Raw genomic sequence first — 19,959 nt, 5'->3', positions numbered from 1 at the left:
GAACTGTTACGACTGACTGTCATGCATAGGGCGTTCTTGATATTCGATTCATGGCGCTATTAAGCTGCATGAGGGATTTTCTTTTGTTGTGGGTTCTTTGTGTCTTTCTTTGTACTGGGTATTTTGTTTTTATTGAATATAGGCATATACATACTGAGTTAAATTAGCGTTTAGGATGTTCATTCTTTAATAACTTATTTTATCATTTACTAAGTAAGTATCTATATCAACATCTTTTTTTATACTTCCTGTTTTTATAGTAATTTTGAATGGCTAACTTGACATGTATTTTCCTAATAAAAACTCTAAACTTATACAGGAATCCTATCCATCTATTACTTGACAACCCTTAACAAGTAACTTACGCATGTACAAGACAAGGTACACCGCTATCAGTCGAGTAAATATTCTATAAAAATAGTCACACAATTTCATAAGAGATCTTTTTATATAGTAATATTACGCCTAACACCGATAAGAACGCCTATAAAACTGCTACATGAACAGCCCGTAAGGCTAATAGGCCGTAGAACATTGTCCTGCTTGTTTACGTTCTTCCGCACATTATTTCGCTTCCCATCGGATAACTTTATCGAACTAGGCGAAAGATTAGCGGCCCATATTCCTAACTCTCATATACTGTTTCCGTAGAAGTAACCAAAATAACTATACAAGTAAAGACCTTCTTCTTTGAAAGCTTTTGAAAGTAACCAAAAAGGAAGTGGCCCCCCTAAATTGTCTAAAAGGTAAAAAGTATGACTCCATTAGCACGGCAGTTAGCTATAAAGAAATACAGAGCTCCGTGGAAAAGAAGCATTATGGGAGAAGCCAGTTTAATGTTTTGTAAGCAATGATATGTCATCTATTCTTTATAACTGGACATAACGAAGTTTACGACGATTCTATAAAGTAATTTGATTTGGAATAATTTCCGCATGATTCTCATGATGTTGCGGAGACAGAAAATTTCGTAATTAATACAATAAATCAAAGTAGACAAAGGAACCTGGAATTTTACCCTAATTACATAGAACAACATGCAAAGGTTAATAACAAAATTTATTCACAATCAATGAGTACGAATGCTTCATGCACGTACTTCATACATACGTACACTCGGCGTTGTCGTATTCTGTCTATCTTCACAAATAAGTTGTTTGGATTAATAAGGGGTGTGTATGGGGTGTGGGGGGGGGGGGTTTGGGGGGGGGGGGGGAGGTCGGCTCTAGCTGAGAAAAAGAAAAAAATTACTGTCCGGTCAACTTTCCGACTTAATCATGAATAAAGCTCCCTAGCAGAAAATTTCACAAACTCAACTACTTCATAGCCACACAAGAAAATTCAATAGTATCCCCTTGATTTACGACCTCACCTCGTCCTTAAGATGATCTTTCGGTAAGTCGAAAGTTCATAGTTATAAAAAAGTGGGTATAATTCGGGAATTTTGAGAGAGAATGAGAGGGAGGCAGTCGTAATGACAATTAGGATGGATGCAAGAGGTGTTAGAAGGGAAGGGCGTGCCAGAAGGAGGTGAATGGCAGTTTATATATATATATATATATATATATATATATATATATATATATATATATATATATATATATATATATATATATTATATATATCATATATATATATATATATATATATATATATATATATATATATATAATATATATATATATATATATATATATATATATATATGATATATATAATATATATATATATATATATGATATATATATATATATATATATATATATATCTTATCTATATACATATATCTATATATATAGATATATATATATAATATATATATATATCTATATAGATAATATATATATAATATATAACTATATTATTATATATATATATAAATATAATTATATATTATATTATATATATATAGATATATTAATTAAGATATATAATAATAATATAAATATATTAATCTATATCTATATAATTATATTCTATATATAATATATTATATATATATAATATATATAATATATAGATATATGATATATAGATATCATATATTATAGATATATATATATATATATATATATTAATATAATATATATAATATAAGATTATAGAATATATATATATATATATATTATATATAATATATATATATATATATATATATCTATATATATATATATATATGATATTATATATATATATATATTTATATATATTATATATTATATATATAATATATATATATATATATATATATAGATATATATATATCTATATTTATATATATTTATATATATATAGATATAGTATATATATATATATATATAATATAATATATATATTTATATAGCATATATATACATATATATATATATAAACTGCCATTCACCTTCTTCTGGCACGCCCTTCCCTTCTAACACCTCTTGCATCCATCCTACTTGTCATTTCGGCTGCCTCCCTCTCATCCTCTCTCAAAATTCCCGAATTATACCCACTTTTTTATAACTATGATCTTTCGTCTTATCGTATCTCTGTCGTTTACCCATATTTCTTATCATTCCAAACATTTTCGCTTCAGGCATACTTCCCCAAAACAAAACTTCATTTTAATGGTCTTCAAAGTTTTTGCTTTTATGCGAATTCAGATATACTCTTCACTCCCATAAACGTGAACTAACTGACAATTCCTTCATTGATCCAAACCTTCAGATTCACAGACATTCTTCTTGGGTTTGTGGAAAAACGAAAAAATTCTTCATCTTGCCACGAAAGATGACCACCCATTGTAAGCTGTCCATAGAAGTTTAGTAAACCTGAAAAAATAATGTAGTGACACATCAGTTCCTAACGAAACCCTACTTGAAAATGAATGTTACCTTTATGTTTAAAATCTAATCATATAGCACGTTTTCTATTTTGATAATTTATACCGCAATGGGCATCTGTTCCTACAACAGCGTCAGCCATTTAATAAATACATTTTGTTTGTTTGTAAGAAAAAAAAATCACATTATGATTATGTTTGAAGAGCTACTTTTGCCTATATATTCCTTGGAATTCACGAGAAGATAATATTCATCCAAGTTTGCTAACCCTATCATTCACACCTTAAGTACTTGGAACACTCATTGCATATAACACCATATTCAAAGCTTCTCCGTTATACAATGGTATCAAACGCCTTCTCCATTATTTCTTTGACAACCTCTTATTAATTGACGAAAATTCTAGGCGAAAGCCTTAAATGAAGGAAGAGAGAACACGTCACTTTAGATCTAAATCAACAAGATGTTTCAAAGGGATCAATTTGCAGTCTATTCTGAATCAAAACTTGTGTTTGCCAAAAGTTTCCTCCTTTCCCCGCTGCACCACTTTTGATGTCAATAGGAAGAAAATGTTTCTGATCTGATTCACGAAAGTGTTCAGTATCGTTCTCTTGGACAATGGTCAGTAAATGGGGAGGAGAGGGACTTTATATTAAAATCTAATGGTCGAAGATGGAGATCAATTATCTGTATAAACTTGTCGCCACTAAAAATGTCTCATCATAAAAAACAAATTTCCCTCCAACTAAAACGCCGAAATATTATATTCACTGTCAAACATTAGAAAATTCCCAAGGGAGGTTGATTATCAAAATAAAGTTGACAAAAAGAGCACATTAATTTTCATGGTTCATTTGATTATCTCATACTTCTCATATACAGCCATGTTATCCGTGGTAAGCCTTTTCATTCGTCTATACTATTATATTTTCCCTACCTTCCAACCCCGTACATAATGCGATAAATTATCCTTTTGATGTTCCCAAAACTATATAGCATTACAACTTTTATATTTCTTTTTGCAAAATTAGATTTGGGCTGTGGAGTTCATTAACATAATCAAAAACTTTGAGCTTACTTGCAAATTGAGGAAAGCTTGTATTTATTATAACTTATGACTTAGTTTCTTTTTAAGTTCATTAAAAATTACTCGTGAGAGTAAATTTGACTTTAGCATATTTAAACATACATATAATTCATATTATCTGCAAAATAGAGATTGATTCCTAAAATATAAATATGCAGGAATCAAAATATCACAAACGTACTTAGGATATCTATAGAATGCGAAAATTCTTTCTCATTACCAAAATGTGGGTGAATTCCTATTGATATACAGCCATACATACACGCGCACACACATTATATATATATATATATATATTATATATATATATATATATATATATATATATATATTATGTGTGTGTATAGGTGTAATATCAATAGGTTATTCATCCACATTTTGGGTAATGAGAAAGAATTCTAGGTACGTTTGTGATACTTTGATTCATGCATATTTATATTTTGATAATCTTACATTAATCTCTATTTTGCAGATAACATGAATTATATGTTTGTTTAAATATGCTAAAGTCAAATTAACTTTTACGAGTAATTATCTATCTATCTATCTATCTATCTCTATCTATCTATATATATATATATATATATATATATATATATATATATTTATTTATTTATTTATATATATATATATCAACAATATCACAAATAATCTACTTTTAAACTCCCTTTCATTTCCGACAATCCAAGAAGAGTAGCACCAAGTTTTATGAATATTTTCCCAGATTACTATTAGGGTGAAAGGAGTGAAATTGATATTGCAAATATGTAACCCATAAGAGTAGTCATAAAAAGACAAAAAAACCACTTATTTCATTAATAGTGAAGCATACCTTTTGCTTGAAAAACTGAAATTTTCGACGTTCCTTATTAATGTTAAAGACCCTTAAAATATCACTGCTAAAAGTTTCGAAAATGCCCCTCAAAATAATATCGTTAAAAGGTAATGGGTTTATTTTTCAGACATAGAAAAGAAAGTTTCCGTAAAAAATATGGCTAACTACTGCACAAATTCATCTCCTCTTTATTTCAAGGGATTTCAAAATGAAACGGTTACTACTCCTAGTCTACGAAATGTGCCAGTTAAGTTTGCCAGCAGGTAAAATGAAATGCAACAAAAACACTTAAAACAACTTACGATATTACTCATCCCCAAAAATGGAGAGTGAAAGCAACCGGTGCGTGTTGCAGGGTCATTCATCAATGACCTCCTTTCTATCCTTTAATGGGAAGGTGAACGAAATGGATCGATTACCTGACTGATGTTACTTAACTCATATTATATTTACGTCGCTCTTCAAGACGTCAGGTGCTGTTACGAAGTTGAGGTTCGGTTGGACTGGGATGGAAGATCTGACTTACTCGGAAGTATTCATGGGAATGGTCCAAATTGACTGTTTTTGGAGAAGTCATGTTTTTACCTGGAAATTTTTAGAGTACGTTATCGAGGATCAGTCATTTTATTCCATCCTTTAGTTTTATGCACTGATGTTTCGCAAGCTGAGGAGCGTTCTCCTATGCTATTATAACTTTAATATTATATATACGAAATCTGGAGGATGAGGAATTTTATATTGACATAATGATTAACTATACACACCCCCCTCTCTCTCTATGTCTATATATACGTGCATATGATATATATTTTCTTCTGTTGTTGCTTTCGTAACGCATAACTTCCCCTCAGTAACTGTATGAAATGTTGTAAAAGTGTTTGCAATATTTTCAGATTCCATATCAGTTTGCTTAGTATTACGTTCGTTAATGTGTGTTCAGAATTCACAAAAACATAATTCAAAGTACAGTATTGAGAATAATGAAGAATGTGAACAGATAGAGAAATTTGCTTGTTCGCAAGAGCGGACTTAGTCATTCATAAACTTGGAGGTGAGTGGTCAGTTTTTTTTCTTTATTGTTGAATCTCCTGTTTTGATAAGTCTCTGTCTCGAGTCATGTGAAGAATGCATCATCATTTGTAAGATCGTTCTAGAAGGATCCTGCCTCAAAAGTTTCACGTACGTCTGATACCTTTCATTTCATCTTAGTAATTAGAGATTCTCTTGTTTTGAGACTATTGAATATTACTGATAAATTAACTATTATATATCTTCATTTGTCAAAAGAGAATTTGTTGGCATGTAAGGACCTAAGATATGAAATGGAAAAGTTTGTGACGTCTTCAAGGAAATGATAACATTAATTTCATTCGAGAAAATTCTATAATCATATCTTTTGTTTTAAGAGACTTTTGTCTTAAATCATGTAATAATGAATATTATTTATGATTGTAACCCCACTTTCTCTCTACTTATTGTTTTGAAAGACGAGGTCCTCTCTAAAGTTCCCATACTACGAGAGCAATTTCTGTTTATTTGGATTTCAGAGACTATTCGCGTTTGTTGGTCTCTCTCTCTCTCTCTCTCTCTCTCTCTCTCTCTTCTCTCTCTCTCTTTACATTAACGTAAAGATTTCATATGTAGTGGTTGGTCACTCATAAGTTTTAAATTTATTTAATTACTTGGTGCTTATTTGTGGAATCTGAGCAGACGTTGTACAAGCGTGTAACGGCGCCTTTTTGCAATAATATAGTGAATTTTGGAGGCTGCAGCGGAAATATAGTTGGTATACCAAGGCTATGTGTTATATAAGTTCAGTGCACTAAACTTAAACCTAAATAGTACTTGAAATACAGAAATTTTACCATTGTTTCACATTTTGGTGCTGGTGATTTTTTTTGTGCATTTATCCATTTTCCTTATAAAGTGTTTTTTTTTTATTCTGTGTGATTAGTGTTTTCTTAGTGTTTTTTGCAATTTTTATATTTACACATTTTTCTGTATTTACATTTACATTCACAATTTGCTTGATTAAATTAAGTGTTTTCATTATTTAATCATCACAAATTTGATTGAGTTTAACATTTGTAAATTACTTTGCATTTACTTAAAATTCTTTTCAAGTGTTTATTGTTCAGCACTTGTGAATTAATTTGCATTTACTTAGAATTCTTTTCAAATTTTATTGTTACCTAACACTTTGAATTTTACTTGAATAGTTTAATTTCTTGATTTTTGTGAGGAATTAATTTTCATTTAATTTTACATAACAATTAATTCAAGAATATTAAACTTTGTGTTGTTTTCAAGTAATAGTAAATTTCCCTGAGATTGTGAATTTCACTTATAAATTTTTGGTTTAATAATAATTTTTTTATTTAAATTTTTTACGAGTTAATTTTAGCAGTATTTTTAGTTTTGTTTAAGTAGAAATATAGTGGTAATTGAGTTGTTTTTCTTGAGATTTGTTGAAGTGAGTTAGAACCATGGAAATACTTAAACTTTTTAAGTTGTTGATGGGGTGATGCCCTTTAATTAATATCATATCATATAAGATTACCTCACACCTGCTTCATGAACTTAGTCTAATTTCTTGCATGATTAATGAGTTTTTTCTAGGGATCACTGTTCTTTTTAGAGTAATCGGTCGTATTTTATCTGTAATGAAGATACAAGTGTCTGGCTGCTGTGAGGTAACAAATTTTCATTGGTAAGTGTAATGACCAGATATTTGGACGCTTCATCACAGGTTTAAATGGTGCCTAGAGGCGCGGGATAACAGATCATATTATCACTCTAGTTTATACTGGTGGTGTTAGGGATTTATTTTGTTAGGAGAGTGACCATATAGTTGTGTTTTGCATTTATTGTATTGAGTTGTCAGTTGATAAATTAGAGAAAATGGCTCAGGTTCAGGAATTTTTATCAGTCCCTTCCATCCAAGTGTTATCTAAAAACACTCTGACCAAGGCACAGTGGAGCGCTTTAGCAGTAGCATGTGGTGGTTGTGTCTACTACTATGAGATTCAGGGCCTCTGTAACACGGTTTTTTCGCAATAACTTTTTATCTATGCATTTCATAAACATAACGCTTATTCAGAATACATATTATATCAACACATAAATTTTGAGTGTATTCTGCACTACGTAGGTTGAATAAATTTGGTACTTATAATGTAAAAGTGACCTTTTTTGAAGACGGGCCAACTTACTCAGAGAAAAGGTTTCGAACGCACTCGTTACGTAACTTATGGCAGCATTTCTTCCCTCTTTCTTGATGGATGATTGGCTATACGTAACGAAGGCTAAACCTCTGGCAACAATGACATACAAATTAAAATACAAGCAAAGGAGTACACCTTTATGAACTCTGGAACCTCTCCACTGATAATTGTCATAATGAACAAAACAAAAAATATGTTAATAAATACAAAAACACTTCGATTATTAGTCTAACTCCCAAAATAAGTTTCCAAAGAAATTACACTCTACTTTATAGGTCACAATCAGATTGACAAGATGTAGGGAATAGTTGGTAATTATCAAAAACATAGTAGACAAGCTTGATTTGATAACTGCTATATCCAATGTCAAGCAATTTTTATTTATTGGCTATCTACCTATTTACTGAAAAAAAATAGCCGGTATTGTATATTGGCTTTAAACCTTCACCAATAATCATCGTCAGAATGGTGACTTCATGAGGCTCCACCCACTTTCGCCTCGTTATAATTCAGGATAACACCGAAGGCTACCATGGGCATTGTTGGATTAGAAAATTAACTTCTGGCTATAAAAACTAACTTCTCGAGTAGTTGTAAGAAGTGCTAAATGATCCTCAAGGATCCCAGCAGTTGGCATAAACGTTTAATTCATGTATATTACTGCTATACTGTTGCGGCACTACTGCTACAGTAGTATTACTACGCTAGCACTGATACCCCACCCACATCTATGTATCGTTCCGTCATTCATAAAGTCTTTGGGTTTCAGAGCCGATGGAATTTCTGTCTGGTGGATGGGCGGGGCAACATTTAGTCAAAAGGTGTTTGTTTACCTTGCTTACGTAATGAATGTTTTTCGACTCTTGGCTCGTAATCATTGGCTATGGCGTCGGCTAGAGCATTTTTACTCTATAAAAATTAAAACTATCGGGTTTAGGTTATTGATAATGCTAACAAAATTTGTGTGTGGTTGTAAAATATACATATGTCAACTTTCAGCTACATACGATGCTTTGACAAGGAGCAAAGTCCAAAAAACCGTGTTACAGAGACCCTGAATCTCATAGTAGTATGGTAAAGGCACAAATAAAATGTGCTCCTATGGAAACATTCATAAACCCTGGTAGAATAACCGATGAAGATGAGTTACAATCAGCTCAAGAGTTGATGAAAATATCACGTGCTGATCTTATAAATAAGCAAGAAGAAAAGAAAGAGAAAAGTGATGCAGAGTTAGAGCTTAGAAAGAGTAGTCGGGGAAAAAAGAGAAAGAAGAGAAAGAGAAGAAGAAAAAGCAGCAGAAGAGGAAAGAGAAGTCGCAAGACATGAACGGGAGATAGCATTGATCAGAGCTAGATCTAATTTACCTGTATCACCTTCTAACCCTAATCAAGGCAATCAAAACCCTGTATTTGATGTAGTAAGAGTGCAGAAGTTAATCTTTAAGTTTACTGAAGAAGATCCACAAAATTTCTTTGATCACTTTGAAAAAGTGGCTTCAGGTATAGGATGACCAGAAGATAAATGGTTACTTTCTACAAAGTGTCTAGATTGGTAAAGGGAGAAGTGCAGCTAATCAGTGTAAAGACTACAAGGTACTTAAACACAATGTGCTACAAGTTTACCCGATGACCCCACCCCGATTACTAGTAACAATGAAAGATTCAGAAATTTAAGAAAAGATGAGAAGGTAACCTTCTTAGATTATGCTTACAAAGTGAGAAGGTGTTTAAAACATTGGTTGGAGGCTGCTAAAGTTAATACTTTTGATGAATTAGTTGTTCTTGAACAATATCTTAGAGAATTCCTGAACATGTAAGAGCCTATTTGTGAGAAAGAGAGAGAGAGAGAGAGAGAGAGAGAGAGAGAGAGAGAGAGAGACAGGTTAACAATATAATAAGTAAACACAATTACAATGTCAAGTACCAGAATCAACAATGCCCAGCTTTTAAGTCCCATCCAAGTTTCAGGAACAAATTTAATGGGAAGCCCACAAGTGATACTACCAAGAATACAAAAGGTAATGTTCCTCAGCAAGCTAATGTGAAATCCTCATCCAATTTTTCAAGACAGTTACAGAAACCTAATGTTGTCTGCTTTAAGTGTATAAGAGCAGGACACTTCAGTCAAGAGTGTTACTGGAATCAACAGGTGTCAAAGCCAGTTGGTCAAGTAGTGAAAGGTGACCAGGTGAAACAAACTACGAAGAGTAGTATGCGGGAGAATCAGACTCCAGAGAAGACTGAAACTAAACAAGCTGAGTGTTCAGCAACCAGTGGAAATGTAGCCTCAAGCAGTGTGGGGCTGAGCAGTTTAGAGGCTTTTAAGCCATATGTCTGTGAGGGTACACTGTCAACTCAAGGAGAGTGTGTGCAGTTATCACTCAAGATATCACGTGATACATGGAGTAACCATAGTGTGGTAGTATGTGGTCCTCACCCTCAGTTGGAGAAGAGTCTCGCAGGAGATTCAGTTATTCTGAATGGTATAGGAGGAGAAGTAACTCTATATGCTGCTTACACCTGCCGTGTGAATTGGTGACAAGGAATGTTGATTTTGCTGTGAAGGACTCACTGGCTGTGGAAGGTGTACATGTTCTGTTGGGTAATGAAGCTGGTGGCGTGCCATTAATTCCTTGTCCTGTACTGAAGAATAAATCCCCACCTGTATCATAGTTGGTAAAACTATCAGAAGTATGAAGAGGATTACGCCTATAAGTGAAGAAACTATCTCCCTCTTTCTCTCCCCATATGTGAGAATTTTGGTTTTACATTTAACGCAAAGATTTTATAGTGGTTGGTCACTCATAAGTTTTAAATTTATTTATTTCCCTGGTACTTATTTGTAGAATTTTAGCTGAATAATCTAGTGTATTTTGGAGGCTGCAGCAGAAATATAGCTGGTATACCAAGGTAATGTGTTATAAAAGTTCAGTGCATTAAGTTTAAACCTAAAAAGTAGTTGAAATACTGAAAGTACCAAGTTATCCAGATTAATTTTTACCATTTCTTCACATTTTGGTGTTGGTAATTTTTTTTTTTTTGCATTTATGTATTTTTCTTGTTAAAGTGTGTGTGTTTTTTATTCTGTGTGATTAAAGTTTTCTTAGTATTTTTTTTGCAATTTTGGTATTTTCCAAATTTTTCTGTGTTTACATTTACATTCACGATTTGTCTGATTAAATTAAGTGTTTTCCTTATACAGTCATTACAAATTTAATTGAGTTTAACACTTGTGAATTACTTTGTATTTACTTAAAATTCTTTTCAAGGTTTTATTTTTGTTCAACACCTGCGAATTAATCATTTACATTTACTAATAACTCTTTTCAAATTTCAATTGTTACTTAACACTTTGAATTTTACTTGAATAGTTTAATTTCTTGGTTCTTGTGATAAATCAATTTTATTTAGTAAATAATTCAAGAATTAATTACACTTAGTGTTGTTTTCAAGTAACAGTAAATTGCCTATAGATTATGGCTTTCACTTATAAATTTTGAGTTTAATAAAAAAAATTTGTATTTACAATTTTTATGAGTTTTTACCACCAGTATATTTACTTTTGTTTAGGTAGAAATATATAGTAGTAATTGGGCTGTTTCCCTTCAACTTTGTTGAAGTGAGGTACAACCAGGGAAATACTTGAAATTTTGAAGTTGTTGATGGAGTGATGCCCTTTAATTAATTTAATTTTATATAAGGTTACCTCACGCCTGTTTAATGAACTTAGCCTGATTTCTTGAATGATTAATTAATTTTTTTGGTAAATATAATGACCAGATATTTGGATGCTTCGTCATCTTATATATATATATATATATATATATATATATATATATATATATATATATATATATATATATATATGTATATATAATGTTAAGGTATTTTGAAAAATGGCCAAATAATTGTGGTCATTGTGAAAAATAACCACGATTTAGGTATTTTTACAAAATAACCATTAAACTTGAAAATTACTTCAACAACGATCATAATTACCACCCTTACACACACACACACACACACACACACACACATACATACACAGTGCTTCGAAACATTTGTATTTGCATGGGATAATAATTCGAGAGTGTGTTGGTACATTTTTGCATATTTTCCAGCAGCTGTTTGTTCGTTTTTACAAAATGATCGACAATACTAATACTTACTATTATGGATAAATTTAACTGTTAGAGGTACAATGAAATCAAACATTATACTATGAGATATAAGCAAGAGCAACTACAAATTCTTCATGAGTTTTTGGAACAAAAAAGAAGGATCTAAAAATAAATTCTAACCGTGAAAATGGAGGATGCTGATGAGATTTCGTAAAGTATATGGGGAGAGAAACAGGTGACCATCAAGTAATAAATCTTTGGTGACTTTTAATTTCACACCCATGTTGCTTCATTATACCTGGGCTTCTTTCCATCGCAATATATCACGAATGAAATGACAGTTCCTGGAAGTATAAGAAGCTATATACGTATAAGAAATTAAAAACTCAATATAAGAAAAAGAGACAAAACGTTGTTGATAAAATTCAGGAATCTAAGAAGACGATGAAAGATAATAAGGCAATTGCCGTATATATTAATTACTGAGATTAATTTACTCATAGATCTAATAACAACAAAGGACCAAAACCAAAACCAGTAGAATCATCAACATAATAATTTAGAGAGAATAAAAACAAGTTACTTCATTCACTTCCTTGAGTTACTGCAGCTCGAAACACATTAGGAGTTTCTGATAAACTACATTTCCTTTTCTTTCCCCATTTTAAGGCAAAGTCATTTGACAACATTATCTTTCATCGATCTTTCATTTTCGGGAAAAGATTCAGCAGATGTTTCTTCTCGCCGTATTTTCAGACAACCAGCAAACAATATATCCACTTGTACAATGTACAGAGCAACTAAACATCCAAAGTTTGCGAGAACTTTCTAGGCCTAATGAGATTCGACCACACTTTTGAATGGGATTCCTAATGGACCTGTCTCGGGGATATGTTACCTCTACAATGCTTACGTTGCTTTACAACCGTAAAGCAAAATAAAGAGAACTCTCCGAATAAAATACTCTATTGCCTTATTTAACCTTCATACTCTCATACATACACTTTTGTTTGTTATCTTACAGTTAATTCAGATTTGTACTTGTAATGAGCAAAGACAAAAAGGCTCCAATCAATATTTCTTAGACTAACTTTCTTTCTAATTCTAAGATTAGAATTCGAAATGCAGGATGGTGTATGACCTTACCAATGTTGGGACTTACAGTCTAGACCCTTTTTTACATTACTGTCGTATTTGAAGGTGTGGGTACCTCCGTTATATGTAAAGAAGAAGTGCCTATGGGCATGACGTTTAACTAATTTGGAAGAGAGTCATTTACCAGATGAAACACTTTTGACTCAATACTATCAAGACAAATTGCGTGGGAAGAACCTCGCTGGGTGTGAGGACAGAGTGCACCGTACAAGGTTAGATCATTTCCATATAAAACTGATGCAGTTTTATTTGGGACAAAATTGACTTTGACAAGAAATCCTGCTAAATATTCCAACGATCGCGATAATCATAGTTATGACGACTTATTTTTTTTTTAATTCTCAAGGTAATATCGCGAGAGAGTAGAAGATAGAAACTTAAGAGAGAAATTGATCCTGGGAATAATTTAATTTCTGTTCCGATCTACTGCTCATTCCTCAATATTAATTTCAGCATTTAAAAAATGATGTCCTTATATGTAATGTAGTAATATTCCGAGTGCTTTCTTGTTTATAAAAAAAAAATACGATTCAGTTCCGCTGAATAAATAAAAGGCAAAAGTACCTGTACGGAAGTATGAAAGTTAAAAGAATAAACATCTTTTGTTAGTAATCTTAATGACAATAAAATGCTTAATTTGTAAGTCTCCTTATTTTCAGTTGCGTCATAAAGGCAAAGTGCGTTTTATTTTGGATTCTGCCTCATTTCTTCGGCATTGTTGTACAAGTAAGACTTCGCAAATCTCACCGAGGCTAAATGGCACCTGAAAACTGTAGGGGTCAACCAATCTGATCACTTCATTGCACCATTTGCCTCCAAAATCCAGAAGCCTCTACCTTCATCTACACGTCTTCTATCACTTTCCTTGCCTAGATTAAAAGGCATCTTTCATCATCATTGTCGTTTTCTTCATCATTAGGTAAAATAAATCATGAATTCCTCTTATCTTTTAATATAGTCTAACAAAATGTCTACCTTTGAAGTTTCCATTTATAAGAATGACTAAATTTCCTAAAGTTAAATTTTTTTTATGAATACGTACTTCATATAACTTTGTTTTACTTTACACATATTACTAAATGAACGTTCATACGACGTTCGCAAAGTCGTGGTAAATGCACGAGCATTTCCAAACGATATAACCAAAGAAGAGATTTAGAAAATTATAAATGCAATACATTAATCAGTTCATCCATGGTATGTTTTCATTCAAAACATCGCTAATTGTTTAGATAAAGATTCAGTACCCAATTTCGATTGTATCTGCAGTGCAATACTTAATATAACTCCATATTAGTCTGCAATCTTGACAACTTTCAAATGGTGGAAAGAAAAATTCTAGTACACAAATACACTTTTCATCGATGTAAATCTTTATTGATATGTAATTTTCCCGTGTTCTTAATATTTCTTTCACCTTGGTCCTCCTTCGCTTTTCAACTTTCTTTTTCACAGCACGAAGCTAATTTTCTCTGGTATTTCTTTACCGGCAGCAGCTACTTCTCCTCCACGGCCTCACATAAATAATTCCGACAAACTCCGAGAGTTCACTTAGAACTCTACAAACCTTCGTGAATAACACTGTCATTCTGGAGGGTCGGTCCTCCTGAAGGGGATGGCGCACCCATTTGTACTTGTAACTCAAAGAATTAGTGGCAAGAAACCCAGAAAAGAGAGACAAGGAAATGGGAAAATGGTATACGGAGAGGCATCATTTCCTCTTGGTGGTTTATGATTTTTTTTCTTCAGAATAATAGCTGTTTTCACGAGAGAGAGAGAGAGAGAGAGAGAGAGAGAGAGAGAGAGAGAGAGAGAGAGAGAATTTCCAAAATTTTTCCCAATACGATACTCTTGCTTTTATTCTGGAGATATGTTATTTACTTCCACCTGACTTTCTTTTTCTCACAGCATTACGAAAAAACACGCATTTTTCGACTTCTCTTTGCAGTTCGTTAAACTTCACAGGCGGACACTGCGCTTGCTTGAGGAAGTTCCTATAAACTCGATGGGGGAAGTGGGTACCATGAGAAGGTTAAACGCAGTTGAAACATGAACCCCTTGAACTTGAGTGGGCAGGACGTGGGGCTACCAAACTCATCCCAGAGTGACATGCTTAAATGTGAAAAAGTTCTGCCTACTGCTGGAAAAAATAATGTGCAAACACGTTATACATATACATATATATATATATATATATATATATATATATATATATATATATATATATATATATATATATATATATATATATATATGTATATATATATATATATATATATATATATATATATATATATATATATATATATATACATATATATATACACACACACACACACACATATATATATATATATATATATATATATATAGATATATATATATAATACATATATATATATATACATAATATAATATATATATATATATATATATATATATATATATATATATATATATATATATATATATATATATATATATATATATATATATATATATATATAATTCAGTGGAGCATCATGGAAAGTTGTCGAAAGACTTATGAATTAAGTATGGAATGGTTTAAGTACGCAGATGATACAGTACTGACTGAGGATAGTGCAGAGAAACTGCAGAAACTTGAGGATTACCCATTTTAAATTGCATATAGGGGACCGTGTTGACATGCATAAGTCAACAAACAAATTAGCACGTACATGCTTATTGCGTACGTACATAATATACATATATATATATATATATATATATATATATATATATATGATATATATATATATGTATATATGTATTTGTATGTATGATATATGATATATATGTATATGATATATATATGTATATATATATATATATAGATATATATATATATATATATATATATATATACTTATATATATCATATATATATATATAATATATATATATATATATATATATATATATATATACATATACATATATACATATATACATAATACATACATATACATATATATACATACATACATACATATCATATATATATATATATATATATATATATATATATATATATATATATAAGTAGTATGTATATTATGTACGTACGCAATAATCATGTACGTGCTAATTTGTTTGTGACTTATGCATGTCATCACGGTTTCCTATATGCAATTAAAATGGGTAATCCTCAAGTTTCTGCAGTTTCTCTGCACTATCCTCAGTCAGTACTGTATCATCTGCGTACTTAAACCATTCCATTCTTAATTCATAAGTAATTGGACAACTTTCCATGATCTGCAGTGAATTATTCACAGCTGAAACAACTCTGTATGCGAAATGAAATAATAACTGAATTTGCAGTGAAAATCTCTACCTTATCTAGAGATGTTCAATAATTTAGTCTGGTTTAAAACGTAAATGTTCTCTCTCTCTCTCTCTCTCTCTCTCTCTCTCTCTCTCTCTCTCTCTCTCTCTCTCTCTCTCTTTAATCATTAATATTATTATTATGCTTCAACTACCATTTTCACTCGTTGCTAATTTGTAGGGTCTGTAAAATTTACCATCGGCTGGAAACCATTATTCCCCCTATCCTATGTTCACTTTATCTCATAAGTATTACATCCCGGGGTCACGCAGACACTTTATTATATATTCATCGTTTCGATAACACCGAGACTGTCTCGATTTTCCCTACTGAAACATTTACGCCACTGGAATCCTACAAATACGAAAAATTGATGCAACCAAAGGAAATGCTTTAATATTTCATCACTCTTCTAGGTCAATGTCATATTTGCTAAGCGAGGTCAATTTAATATTTATTGTTAGCATATTCTTGAATGTTGCCAAAAGCGTAATAAAAATATCTTCAGCATGCAGCATTAGAACAGTTAAAATGATTTGCCTGTTTCCTGTCAGGTTTTTGTTTTATGTTATTACGTTAAAGTAGACAAATTTTGTTATCAAACTCAATTGTCCATCCAACGAAAATAAACAGGCAGGATTCCACTGGGTGGCTATAATGGAAATTTAGTGAAAATTAAAACTTACCAGTTTCGACTGTTCTACTCATACAGAACTTAAAAGTTCCTTTACTTAACAACTTTTTCAGTCGTATAATTTTTATTAGTATGATACTGGAAATATCATACCTGAGGCCTCCTCTCCGATTGTACTTTAGTAGCTCCTTGACGATGTCTGAATAAAGACGAAAGCGCTTGGATTCCTGACTATCATTTCCCGTGGTATTCGCTTATTTATGAAGTCACGTGCATCTACTGTGATTTTTTAAGCATAATGGAAACCACACGCAACTTCTACGCCTTTTCTTTGAATTTTTCCGAGCCTTGTTCTATTCGTGACATCCTTCTGTAATGCTCTTATCATCGCTCACAAACTGAAACTCCGACTCAACTTTCTACGGAAGTGCATGAACGAGCAAGTGATCCCAAGTCGATTTTACCAGTGAGAATTCTTCGCCTAGCTGAGCGACCTTTCGACGAGTTTCAACCGCATCATACTTCAGAAACACATCGACATCACAAAAGTGGAAGTAGATGATGCGTTCCGTACACTTAGAAGCAGACGGTATAGCTTTAATCAGACGGTTCCTGTCGATTGGAAGAATCGGATGCTGGATTATTGCTATGGAAAATTGAGAAAGTGCTGCAACCGTCTTGAAAGGAAGCTCCAAGTCAAGCTGAAAAATCTTATTGCTGAAAGCGACTGGACTAAGCATGCCAACGTTGGACTTCATGATTAATTATCTGACAAACCAGTGGATAGTGCTACGACAGCGGCTTTGGGATATGGGTTAAGCTTTGGTGTATTAATGGTAACCTGGACTGTGTCGACATCTCAAAATCCTTTTGTTATTTAGAAAAATTGAATCAAACCTATGCCCTGATGATATCAATATTTGTAAAGGTATTGTGTATGGTGCTATGAGTAAAAACCCTTCTCCCCTAATGTAACCCGTGAGATTTCTCCAGGCTTTTAAGAAAATTAAAGAAGACGAAAACAGTGAAGGTGACAAAAGCAGATAAATCTAATGCAGTGGTAATTATGAATAAAAGTGACTATATAAGTAAAATAATGACATTGCTAAATGACACTGATTACTTATACGAAAACTGAGGTCTGACCCTACACAGACAGTTAACTCCCATTTTAATAAAACAAATTAAATCCCATTTTGAAGGGCTGGACATTAATTAAACAGTTTACACCGTTCAATGCGCCTCCCTACCTTACATGTATGGTTTAGTCAAGACACATAAAATCAATAACCCTATCAGACCAATCATTAGTTCAGTGGGCTCAGTTTCGTATTTATCTAAATGGCTTGTAAAAACTTCTACTCCTTTGGTAGGAAATATTTCTAACACGAATGTTAAAAACAATGTTGATTTTATAAAACAAATTGAATAGTTAAATTTGAATTATGATTTTAATATGGTTAGTTTTGATGTTGTCTCTTTATTTACAAAAGTGCCTGTAGATGACTTACTGAATATTTGGAAGAGGAATTAGAGCGTCATGACATTCCCTTCAGTGTAGAAAATCTCATTAGTCTCATAAGGTTATGTATCAAAGATAGTAATTTTGTTTCAATGGGGAATTTTTGTACAAAAGTTTGGCATGGCCATGGGTAATCCCTTATCTCCTGTCCTTAGCAATATTTACATGGAATTTTTTGAGACAAAACTCTTACCAAGAATTTTGCCCCAAAAAAGTTATTTAGTTTAGATACGTGGATGATATCTTCTGTATTTGGCCAGTTCACGAAACCTCCAGGAATTCCTTAATAATCTCAATAATTTAGTCCCTTCTATAAAATTTACTGTAGAGGAAGAAAGAAATTGTAATTTGAATTTTCTTGATGTAACTGTCCATAGAAATGATAGAAATTTCACCTTTTCAGTCTTTCGAAAATCAAACTAATATTGCCTCTTTTGTTCATACTACTCCAATCACCATCAAAATGTTAAATTCTCTGTTTTTTCTGGGATGTTCCTAAGGGCTTTACGTGTCTGTAGCCCGCAGTTTATTGACGCTGAAATTACAACTATTTATGATAATTGCATTGAAACTTAAATAACCCAAGGACTTTTGTAGATGTGGCATGGAAAAGAGCTAGAAAACATTTTATTCAACTAATGACAAACTTGAATTAGTAAGCATAACATTCTAAAATTACCTTATGATGAAAGGTTTTTAGATATTCCTAGAATTTTAAAGCTTTTTAACATAAATGTTGTTTTCAGTAATATTAATATCAAGAGTTTAGTAATCAAAAACTCTCCTAAAGATCTTCCAGGCTGCATATATGAAATTCCTTGCAAAAAGTGTGATAAAATCTATTACGGACAGACTGGCAAATCTCTTTCACAGCGTCTTAAGCAACATCAATATTCTGTGAGAACTGGGCAAATATCGAATGCATTATTTGTTACATATGAGAGATTTAGACCATCCTATTACTGGAGTCAAGCAAGAGCCTTAGTCCCATGTAATGACACAGTTAAAAGGAATATCATTGAATCTTGTTTTATCAAGTCAAATAATAGAAATGTTCTAAATTTAAGTCTTGGTTTATTTAAACTTGATGCTTTCATAATGAAAAAAGTTGTAGATAAATATAAGCAACAAAATTAATATATTCAGTTTTTACATGTTTTGGACTGTAAAGATACTTTGTAATTTCGGTTAGGGTCAGAATCTGTTTAAGTTTG

This window comes from Macrobrachium nipponense, chromosome 11 (assembly GCF_015104395.2).
Source record: "Macrobrachium nipponense isolate FS-2020 chromosome 11, ASM1510439v2, whole genome shotgun sequence".
Lineage (NCBI taxonomy): Eukaryota > Metazoa > Arthropoda > Malacostraca > Decapoda > Palaemonidae > Macrobrachium > Macrobrachium nipponense.
The sequence above is the reverse complement of the archived record's forward strand: the minus strand, read 5'-3'. Positions refer to the sequence as shown.